The following is a 12686-nucleotide window of genomic DNA, read 5'->3' as shown; positions in this document are numbered from 1 at the left end:
AAAATATAGGCTCCCTAGATTAACAGAGAAGGAGATAAATTGCTTAAATAGTCCCATTTCAGAAAAAGAAATAGAACAAGCTATTAATCAACTCCCCAGGAAAAAATCCCCAGGGCCAGATGGATTCACATGTGAATTCTACCAAACATTTAAAGAACAATTAGCCCCAATGTTATATAAATTATTTGAAAAAATAGGGGATGAAGGAGTCCTACCAAATTCCTTTTATGACACAGACATGGTACTGATACCTAAACCTGGTAGATCGAAAACTGAGAAAGAAAATTATAGACCAATCTCCTTAATGAATATTGATGCTAAAATCTTAAATAAGATATTAGCAAAAAGACTTCAGAAAATCATCTCCAAGATAATACACTATGATCAAGTAGGATTTATTCCAGGAATGCAGGGCTGGTTTAATATTAGGAAAACTATTAATATAATTGACCATATTAATAATCAAATTAATAAGAACCATATGATCATCTCAATAGATGCAGAAAAAGCATTTGACAAAATCCAACATCCATTCCTACTAAAAACTCTTGAGAGTATAGGAATAAATGGATTATTCCTTAGAATAATCAGGAGTATATATTTAAGACCGTCAGTAAGCATAATATGCAATAGAAATAAACTGCAACCTTTCCCAGTAAGATCAGGAGTGAAACAAGGTTGCCCACTATCACCATTACTATTCAATATAGTACTAGAAACGCTAGCCTCGGCAATAAGAGCCGAGAAAGAGATTCAAGGAATTAGAGTAGGAAATGAGGAAATTAAACTATCACTTTTTGCAGATGACATGATGGTATACTTAGAGAACCCCAAAGACTCTGCTAAAAAGCTACTAGAAATAATTCAAAATTTCAGCAAAGTGGCAGGATACAAAATAAATCCACATAAATCCTCGGCATTTTTATATATCACTAACAAAATGCAACAGCAAGAGATACAAAGAGAAATTCCATTCCAAACAAATGTTGAGAGTATAAAATATTTGGGAATCCATCTACCAAAGAAAAGTCAGGAATTATATGAGAAAAATTACAAAACACTTGCCACAAAAATAAAATCAGATTTAAATAATTGGAAAGACATTCAGTGCTCTTGGATAGGCCGAGCGAATATAATAAAGATGACAATACTCCCCAAACTAATCTATTTATTTAGTGCTATACCAATCAGACTCCCAAGAAACTATTTTAATGACCTAGAAAAAATAACAACAAAATTCATATGGAAGAATAAAAGGTCAAGAATTGCAAGGGAACTAATGAAAAAAAACTCAGAGGAAGGTGGTCTAAGTGTACCTGATCTAAAGCTATATTATATAGCAGCAGTCACCAAAACCATTTGGTATTGGCTACGAAATAGACCGGTAAATCAGTGGAACAGATTAGATACAAAGGACAAAAAAGGGTACATCTATAGCAATCTAATCTTTGACAAACCCAAAGATTCCAACATTAGGGATAAAAATTCATTATTCGGAAAAAACTGTTGGGAAAACTGGAAATTAGTATGGCAGAAATTAGATATGGATCCACACTTAACACCATATACCAAGATAAGATCAAAATGGGTCCATGATTTAGGCATAAAGAGGGAGATAATAAATAGATTAGAGGAACAGAGGATAATCTACCTCTCAGACTTGTGGAGGAGGAAGGAATTTATGACCAGAGGAGAACTAGAGATCATTATTGATCACAAAATAGAAGATTTTGATTACATCAAACTAAAAAGTTTCTGTACAAATAATACTAATGCAAACAAGATTAGAAGGGAAGTAACAAATTGGGAAAATATTTTTAAAAACAAAGGTTCTGACAAAGGTCTCATTTCCAAAATATATAGAGAACTGACCATAATTTATAAGAAACCAAACCATTCTCCAATTGATAAATGGTCAAAGGATATGAACAGACAATTCTCAGAGGAAGAAATTGAAACTATATCCACTCACATGAAAGAGTGTTCCAAATCACTACTGATCAGAGAAATGCAAATTAAGACCACTCTGAGATACCACTACACACCTGTCAGATTGGCTAAGATGACAGGAACAAATAATGACAAATGTTGGAGGGGATGTGGGGAAATTGGGACACTAATACATTGCTGGTGGAATTGTGAAAGAATCCAGCCATTCTGGAGAGCAATCTGGAATTATGCCCAAAAAGTTATCAAACTGTGCATACCCTTTGACCCAGCAGCGCTACTACTGGGATTATATCCCAAAGAAATACTAAAGAGCGGAAAGAGACATATATGTGCCAAAATGTTTGTGGCAGCTCTTTTTGTTGTAGGTAGAAACTGGAAGATGAATGGATGTCCATCAGTTGGAGAATGGTTGGGTAAATTGTGGTATATGAAAGTTATGGAATATTATTGCTCGGTAAGAAATGACCAGCAGGAGGAATACAGAGAGGATTGGAGAGACTTAAATCAACTGATGCTGAGTGAAATGAGCAGAACCAGAAGATCACTGTATACTTCAACAACAATACTGTATGAGGATGTATTCTGAGGGAAGTGGAAATCTTCAACATAAAGAAGATCCAACTCACTTCCAGTTGATCAATGATGGACAGAGGTAGATACACCCAGAGAAGAAACACTGGGAGGGGAATGTAAATTGTTAGCACTACAATCTGTCTGCCCAGGTTGCATGTACCTTCGGATTCTAATGTTTATTGTGCAACAAGAAAATGATATTCACACACATGTATTGTACTTAGACTATATTGTAACACATGTAAAATGTATGGTATTGCCTGTCGTCGGGGGGAGGGAATAGAGGGAGGGGGGGGTAATTTGGAAAAATGAATACAAGGGATAATATTATAATATATATATATATATATATATATATAATAAAAAAAAATATTTAAAAAAAAATAAATAAAATAAATAAATAAAAAGCAGAAGTAGACATAGAAAAGCTGGTTGAAGAAAATTCTCTAAAAATTAGAATTGGGCAAGTGGAAGCTAATAACCATGTAAGATACCAAGATGAAAAATGCTGTCTACCTCCAGAGAAAGAACTGATGGAGTCTGAAAGCAGATCAAAGCATACTTTTTTTCTTTTAAACTTTATTTTTCTTGGTTTGTTGTTGTTTTGAGGTTTGTTTTGTCTGCATTTCCTTTCATAATATGGCTAATATGGAAATATGTTTTGCATTACTGCACATGTATAATCTATATCAAATCATTTGCCATCTTAAGGAGGGGAGAGGGGAGAAGGTGAGAATTCAGAACTCATTTTTTTTAAGTGTTACTTTTTTTTACACATAATTTGAAAAATTAAAAGGCAATTTTTTAAACAAAAAAAAAAAAAAAAAAAGAAAATAATGGTGATACATTTCATAGTTATTTAAGCTCTTAAGTATAATAAAAATCTCTTAAAAATCAGACCTGTGTTCCTGTTTCCAATAGTTGTTTAATTTGCTTTTCTTTATTTATAACATAATATTTTAGGTGTATCCTAATTTATTTAACCTCTTTAAGTAATGGGCATAGTCTTTTATGTTCTAGTACTGATACATTTTTATGATGATAAAATTCATTTGAGACCTAAGGGAAATCTAGAGAATAATTTCAAATTAAATTGAAAAAAAATCTAAGTTTTCTTTCTAGTTTAAAGTAAGAAATAGTAAAACAGTAAAAATAGAAAGTATGATATAAATCCTCCTATGGAGTTATTTCTCTTAGAATTGTTGACTGAGATGTTATCAAAAAACCCAGATATGGACATGAAGTAGAGAAGGTAGGTTGGCCAGGAAATAATATCATATATTTAAAGATAGGAATTAGATCTGTGATTCCATTGGTACAGAGAACTTCTACATGATCAAACTTCCGCTGTCAATTTATAAATCAACTTATTTGTAATTTAAAGTCTTATCAGAGATCACTCATAGCTAATGAGTGTCTGAGGCTAAATTTGAAATCAGGAAGATGAGTCTTCCTGACTCCAGATCCAACACTCTGTCCACTGTGCTAACTACCCAACCTAGGTGATAAATAGATAGATAAATAGAATAGATAAGTTATTCTCAATGGTGTGGTTATTCTCAATGTATCCATAAGTAGTTTAGACCACAGAACTGGATCTGTTTAATAGCAATAGGACATAAGAATTTACAAACAGAAATAACCTTTCAAAACTGGTTATAAACACTCAGAAAAGAGATCTCAAAGACTGTCTTTCACTTGCAATAAATAAGTGGTGGAAACTTGAGTTTCATCAATGGATGTAAAGGGTATTTTTAGGACACAAAGAGGCAGAAGTGTATTAATGACCCTTTATCCAGTTTAATTAATGATTAAGAGTTTATAGTATAAGGTATATTAGTTATTAAATCAGGGAGCTTGAGTGCGAATCTCAAATCTACTACTTAATAGCTGATGTGACTATAGGATTTTAGCCTCTCTAGGACATAAGTTAGAGCAATAAAGAATACAAATTACATCCCTGATTTCACTTGTGTCAAGAATTCCCAAAGGAGGAACTTTTTGTACCAGTTCAGGTCACTCAGGAAATCTGAGTATAATCAAGTATAATTCTCTCTTATGGAAATAGGGCTGTTCAAACTTCAAATGATCTTGACCCTTTTATTTTTTCTTCCCAGAAAATCAGTTTTTAGACTTGTTCAAAACCAGTTAATGTCACCTATTTTCTGTGAATTCCTTTTTGTAATATAAATTTAAGAAGATATTAGAGTCCTTTTATGCCTCTCAGAATTACTGGCTTGGGAAGTGTGAGATTGATTTTCTGACCTTGACTTACCTGATAAGTAGTCTTCAGCAATCTGTGGTATCTTTAAAAGGTTTTTTTGGTAAAATGTGGCCCATTGACCTGATGAAGTGCTTGTTCTTCCCTTAGGTTATGACTTTTGTTAAATTTTTAAACTTTTTTATTTGTAGTAAGCATAAACCACACATTAACCCTTTATTAGCTATTTATAATTCAGTTTAATTTATATCTTAGTAAGTCACCAATGCTTAATTTATTTGGGAGAATTTAATTCAGATATCATAAAACTTAACAAGAAGGGGGGAATGATTTTAGTTCTGCTAGGATGAAATGATTAAGAAAAAGTCTGGGGAGACCAGATGTGGATTTTGAACATCTTGAGCTATAGTATTAAGGAATTGGATAAGCAAAGGACTAGAAGGGATGGAGATGATAATAACAATAATTTAAATATTTTTAAATAATTAAATAAAATTTTAATAATTTTAAAATAATTTTTGAGTGAGTACTCTGGTACTTTTAGATAGCACTCAAATTTTTTTCTTGAAAGGATTTTTTACAGTCAAAGACTATTTCCTATGATTAATTCTACTCTGTTTTAGGGGATTATGTATCCAGTATCTGTGACCTTTAAAAACAATAACAAAAAAAACACTTAAAATATAGTTCAATGAAATTAATTACCTCTGCATTCTAATGTATTTTATTTTATGCACTTAAAAAACTGATTATGAGAGTGAATCCAGAGACAGCAACAGAAAGCCAAAATGAAACATCTCATATACCCCAAATAAAGTGATTCTATCTTCTGGTCCTAGACAGTATACATGTAGGTAGAAGACCATCCTAGTAAAGTCTAGAAAACCCCATCATTAAATTACTCTCAGAGTTGACCCCTAGTATTAAAGGCTATGCCAAAGACAATAAGATTAGTTTCTTCATCACGGTATCCAGAAGTGATATCTTGAGATGTGAGGATTCAATTATTATCAGCAAGTATTTGTACTTGGCTTTCGAGGGTGAATTTAAGAGCTAAGAGGGTAGAAATTTAGGAGGAAAATCTGGGGATGTAAAGGAGAAAAATCTGTCTTGTGATTATAGTTATCTAAATATATAATGGGTTTCCTTCAGGCGTAATAGTTTTTCTTTTATTGGAGATATTCACGCAGAGATTGGATGATCACTTCAATAAGTTGTGGAAAAGATTATTTCTGAGGTATGTATTATTTTATATTAGGTGTTTTTAACCTTCTTTCATATTATAAACCTGTTTAGAAGTCTGATGAAGTATATTAAGCTTACCCTCTCAGAGTAATGATTTTAAATTCATTAAATATTACAGAATTCTAAAGGAAGTTAAATATATTGAATCAAAATATTAAAAATAAAACAAGTTAATGAATTCCAACTTTATGCCATTTCTGGCATAAAGAGTATTTAAGATTCTTTCCAATTCTAATATAATTACTGTGTTTCTATTTTCTGGTATACTACAGCATATCTGTAGTAGAGGACCACCCTAGCTAAGTCTGGAAAGCCTCATCACTAAAATACTCGTTGCCTTCTGCTGTATTACATTAAGTCCTAAAAGAATTAAACCCTACAGCAATGGCCTCTACCAAGGAAATTTGAAATCATTAACACTGATTTAAGTATAGGTGAACCTGATAAAGTCAAATGACTGCTTCCTGTGACACCTGCTAGTTAGTACACTTCATGTTGCACTAGAAATGGAATCACAAAGAAGAAATATATGGAGATACCTCATCCCTCCAAATGTGTGTATATTGGGGGAGTAGGCAGTGGACATTGGTATGGATCGCTCATTTTTTAATGTATATGTTAATACTAATAATTTTTCTCATCTTTTATTATAAGAAATGGCTTTCTGTCAGTGTGAAGGAAGAGGGAAACCAAACAAATCATAATGATATAAAAACAAAAAAAAAAGGTGGGCACATATGCCTATATGTATTTAATTGTGTGAATAAATACACATGAATATTAATGTGTATATATGTAAATTCATATGTATCATATCTATATATGGATATATAATTATATATCTATATAAATATCCCTATTGTCATATGTGCTTATATACAAATATTTATGTATAAATATGAATACCTATAAACATACACACATATTTTTAATTTTTACATATTCTAGACTTGTTTTATATCCCTATTCCTTCATTCTGACAGAAGGTCATCCCCTATAAGGAAAAACTTCTGCCCTCAGTCCAATACTGCATTATAATAACAAATCTTTCTGATATCTTGGCTTTTTCAGTGAATATTTTTCTCCTCTTTATTTTTTATAATCAAGTATTTGGGAAAGGGAAGAGGAAGAGAAAAGGGAAATGAAGGAAGATGAAAAGGTGAGAGGACAGGATACATTCGAAAAGATAGATAGTATAAATTTTTTAAAGATACTAATAAAGGAAAATGAGGCTGTTACCATCTCTTATTAGCTGTTTTGATTGATACTCTCAGCCTAGAAGTATATTAGTTTTAGTTGCCTATACAAATGAATTTTGAGGAATCACTACCCATGAGACCCTTACTATCTAGAAGGTACATAGCGACCAAGATTTACAAAACTATTTTTGGACAATAGCATTAAACAGTATATATATATATATATATATATATATATATATATATATATATATATATATTACAAGACATGCAGGATCAATTAAGACTGGAAACTTTGTAAAAACTTTATATCTTATGGATCTTGAAGTATTCCTTTAAGTATAGAATGGATTTGGATGGCCAACAATATAACAAAATAGTGATTCTTCTTAAGATGAAGAAAATAAAAAAGTCAATAATTTAATTGATATTTTAAGTAGCAGTTAAATTTCTAACCCCAAAATCACATTTACCTTGTTATATGGAAATTATCAAAAATATGACTTTTGAGACATTGTCAAGGAAAAGTGTAAAAAAGAGAGACATTTTCTTACATAAAGGAAGTAATTATTACCTTTTTAAATGTTAGTATAGAGTAGGAATGAACTTCTGGAGTGTGGGGTCATTCCTTTGCTTCAGGAAAGAACTGCACTTAAAATCCCCCCCCAAAAAAAGAGAAAGTTATTTAAAATATGCATGCAAATTTGCTGATTCTAATATAGATCTATATTAACACACAAACATACACATATATACATATTCATTCAGCTGGCAAAGTGATTTTCCTAACGAATAGGTCTGACTATTTCAATTTTAAAGTTCTTTATAACCTGGCTTTTTCTACCTTTTCAGGCTTTTTAAAAAAACCTTTTCTCTTTTCTCTATGTCATATCCTCTATAATCCAAAGACAATGGCTTTTTTTTTTAAATAGTTCTTTTTTACAAAGCCCTGCATATTCCCAATCTCTGACTTTTCCCAATGCCTAAATTGTCCTCATTCTTCACTCCAATTTCTTTGGATTTCCTGGTCTCTTTCAAGATTTAGTCTAAATTCCAGTTTCTACAACACATCTTTTCCTATCTCTTTCCCTATCACCTCTTCACTATTAGTATTGTCTTTTCTTTGATTAATTGTCACGCTATTTATACATATGTGCTTATCTATTTATAATATGTCTTGTATGTTTTCTTCACCTTTGTTAGGATTTAAGCTCACATCTACATAGCATAATGCCTGCAAATATTTAATAAATGCCTATTGATTGACTCACTAAAGAATGAAAAAAGGAATGAACACATGGATAATATAATCATGCCACATTGCAGACTTTTGTAAGGAATTAATCCGAAAGCATGCTTTTATAAATAGAAAGAAATAATGTATGTTTTTTGATGTTATGGTAGTTAAAATATTTTAGTTTATATTTTTATATTTTACATACATAATTTATATTTATTTCATATTTTATAATTCCCAATGAATTTTTTATCTTCATTTTTAAAAATTAAAATAACCTTAAATTTCTATTACTTGTCATTAAGATTATAGACAAAATGTCTGGGGATACTGAAAAGCTGTATAATTTAGTCAGTTGAGAAAAACTATATAATCAGTGAGTAGTGGGTATGTACTTCATCTGTCTAAATAAGAGATTAAAAATTCCCACTGATAGTATGAGGGTGGATTAGTTAACATTTGCAAATCAGGGAGAAAGTGCATCGAGCCAAATAAACTTTAATGAGATGTGATGTTTATTTCTATGATAGTCTGTGTATAAAATCAAGTTTTATTGTCCTATAGTGGAATGAATGTTGATGTGAATATGGCAGTTTTGATTGAAAGATACCTTGGTTTTCCTACCAACTAAATGACCCAATGAGACTGCTGACACTTAAATCTCCCAAACCAATTCATGTTTTATATTTCCATATTGGTTGGTTAACCATAGGCAATGACCTCTACACCACTGAAATTCTAACTGAAGCAAAACATTGGGAAAGTAGCAACAGCAACATGAGTAAGTAAGTTTTAATAAAGAAGCACCAAATGAGAATTCAGACAATGAAAGCATTTGAGCAACCTTAAAATCCAGTGTTGTCCAACAAAAAAGTACATGATTCACTTGTTGGTGGAGTATATTAATAAACACAATAACCTATAATCAACTGAAGCCCAGCCAAAAGGTGATTTTGCCCCAAAGATATATCATCTTTCCCACCTACCTCATTAGTTAGCTTGCTCTGGAAACCACAGCCTCTGCTGGTCTGCATTTGAAATCAATTGCTTTAAAACATTGTTGTACTTGGACTCTTGAGAGAATAATTTCAATTATATTTGGACTTTGAAAAGAAAAGAATGCCAACTTAGCTCAGTTGTTTTATATTGTGACTAGGAAGCCAAGGATCCTTAGGGTTGATAGCAAGAGACTGGGAAGGAAATTATCTACACAATTAATTTCTGGTATGTCTGTCTGTTTACCTTCTTGTGTGGCCTGTTTTATTCTCAGAGATACAGATTTACATTGTCTTGGTGTTCTAAGCTAAGAGAAAATAAAAGTATCTCTGTGAAGCAACTAGATGAGAATCAGTCTGTATGTGAGCTCATTTACTAATCATGTATGGCTACATAAAAAAAATAACTTTAATGTCCATTATTTTTAATAAGTCTTATGAAAATATTATTAAAGTTTATTGATAAGTTAAACTTACAAAATCCTATGCAACAAACTGTAGTTGTAATTTTAGCTATTTTTTGTTTTTCATTTTAAATGTTTTGTGTGTGTGTGTCTGTATTTTTCCAGATCAGATAATAAGTAATTATCTTAAAAATGAAAAAAAAAAAATAATTGTGATAAAATTGATTTGATTTTAGAAATGACAGTTATCTTTAAGTTTTAACACTCATTTTCTTTGTTCAGTCATTTCAAGTTATTGTCTCACTTCAGAACATTTAATTTAAAATTGTGATAAAAATATATTCATTGAATTGAGTATTTGGTTTAAACTCATAAATAAGGAATTTGCCAAATCTCATCTTTAAATTATAGTCCAACAATTTATTTTACAAGTGGTTTCTTTATAGCACATCTTGCTTTAAACTATCTGTATGGTGTTCAGGGATGATTAGCATCTCTGGTGTGAGAAATTATTGAACCCTTTTAAGGGTTGCCCATCCACAACTGGTGTTCATCTTGACCTAACTCACACTTGGGATTTTATGAAGCAATAGCCTGGGTAGCAGCCGAACTCTGAAAAAGTCTAAATCAGGTTGAAGATAAGAAAAAGATCTATGCTCATTGGTAAATTAGTGGGGTAAGGAGGGCAGTATCTCCACCAAGGATACAAAAAACTTCACCTACTGGAATGGGCAGATGAGAACAATGTTTCAGAATCATGAAGGCAGTTGAAGCAGTCACCAATAGTCTCCCACTGAATCCTGAGTTGTGGCCATTCATCTTGACTTTTGTCCTGCCACTGGATTTAAATGATTTAGGAATAAAAAGTGAGATTTGTGAATTTGTGCAACTCTGTCTCACTTGAACCCAATTCATGGGCAAATTAATACATCACCCAAAATATAGTTCATCCTCCTTGAAAACAAAGGACAAATAGTAACAATAACATGTTCAAAAAGCAGTTGGGACTGAATTAGTGATTTCATTTGCATAGGGGAAACCCAGGTGGGAAAAACTTGTCTATCAATTCAAGCTGGTACTTTCTCTAAACCTTGAAGATTTATACATTTCTCTAAGAACACTGAGTGGGGGGACATCACACACATCCAGTCTGTATCAGAGACAGGATTTGCATTCAAATTTTTCTGATCTTGAAGGTAAGTTTTTTTTTTCATTCTTTTTCTTTATTAAAGCTTTTTATTTCCAAAACATATGCATGGATAATTTTTCAACACTGACCCTTGAAAAACTGTGTGTTCTATTTTTTTTTATCTTTTCCCCCATCCCATTCCCTAGATGGCAAATAATCCAATATATGTTAAACATGTTAAAATATATGTTAAATCCAATAAATGCATACATATTTATACAATTATCATGCTGCACAAGAAAAATAAAATCAAAAAGGAAAAAAATGAGAAAGAAAACAGAATGCAAACAAACAAATACAAAAAGATTGAAAATGCTATGTGGTAAGCCACACTCAGTTCCCACAGTTCTCTCTTTGTGGGTAGATGGCTCTCTTCATCACAAAATCATTGGAACTTGCCTCAATCATCTCATTATTGAAAAGAGCCCCATCCATCAGAATTGATCTTCATATAATCTTATTGTTGCTTTGTACAATGATTTCCTGGTTCTTTTCATTTCTCTTAGCATCAGTTCATATAAGCCTCTCCTGGCCTCTCTGAAATCATCCCACTGATCATGTCTTATACAATAATAATATTCCATAACATTCATATACCATAACTCATTCAGCCATTCTCCAACTGATGGTCATCCACTCAGTTTCCAGTTTCTTGCTACTACAAAAAGGGCTGCCACAAACATTTTGCATGTTTTGGGTCCCTTTCCTTGAGGATAGTTTTCTATAGATACTGTTAAGTGGAAAAATAGTTCAGAGCAGAATTCAGAAAGAGTGAAATAGCAAACAATAGAAATTAAGCATATTCAATGAACTAGATATGAGAGTGATTCTGGTGCCTTTTGTGTCTGCCTTTCACCTCTTATACAGAATTCATAGCCCTTTTCTCTTGTAGACATGGACACCAAAATATCAGTAAGGAATGGGGAAAAAAAGACCTATCTATACAAAGGGAGTCACAGCTGCTATGTGTATAATAGTAAAAAATGGAAATAACCTGTGTTCAATAACCCACTGAATAATGGCTAAACTTATTATGGTATGTTACTGAAGTGGAATATTATGAGGCTATAAAAATGAAAACTACGAAGCACACAGTGATATATGGAAACACATATGCACAATAACAAAAACTCTAATAGAACAAGTGTATATACATTTACTATAGATATATTTTTGAAATTGAAGAAGATAAGGAAGAAGCGAGAGAGAATAAAGGGAGGAATAAGACCCAAGGAAACACATATGCATAATGACAAAAACTCTAATAGAACAAGTGTATATACATTTACTATAGCTATATTTTTGAAATTGAAGAAGATAAGGAAGAAGTGAGAGAGAATAAAGGAGGAATAAGACCCAAGGTTAACAGTACATTAGTAAGATCTAAAAAAAGAAAACAGAACAAAAATACATGTTTTTTAAAAATTGATATTTTTTTCTATTTTGTTAAATATTTTAGGTTTTGTGTAAGATTTTGGCAATTACTTTTTAAGTTTATGTAGTTGTTTCTTTTGATGTCTATAACAATATAATACATCCTAAAACAGTAGCAATGTTCCTTTCTAGATCTAAAAATTAAGGATTTTCTCCCTGAAAAATTAAAAGGGGGAAAGATTGACATTTTCAAGAATGACTGTAATTCTTCATTTTAGATAGGATTGTTTAAAAAAAAC

This window comes from Sminthopsis crassicaudata, chromosome 5, assembly GCF_048593235.1.
Source record: "Sminthopsis crassicaudata isolate SCR6 chromosome 5, ASM4859323v1, whole genome shotgun sequence".
In the NCBI taxonomy this organism is placed as follows: domain Eukaryota; kingdom Metazoa; phylum Chordata; class Mammalia; order Dasyuromorphia; family Dasyuridae; genus Sminthopsis; species Sminthopsis crassicaudata.
This window is presented reverse-complemented; position numbering follows the sequence as displayed.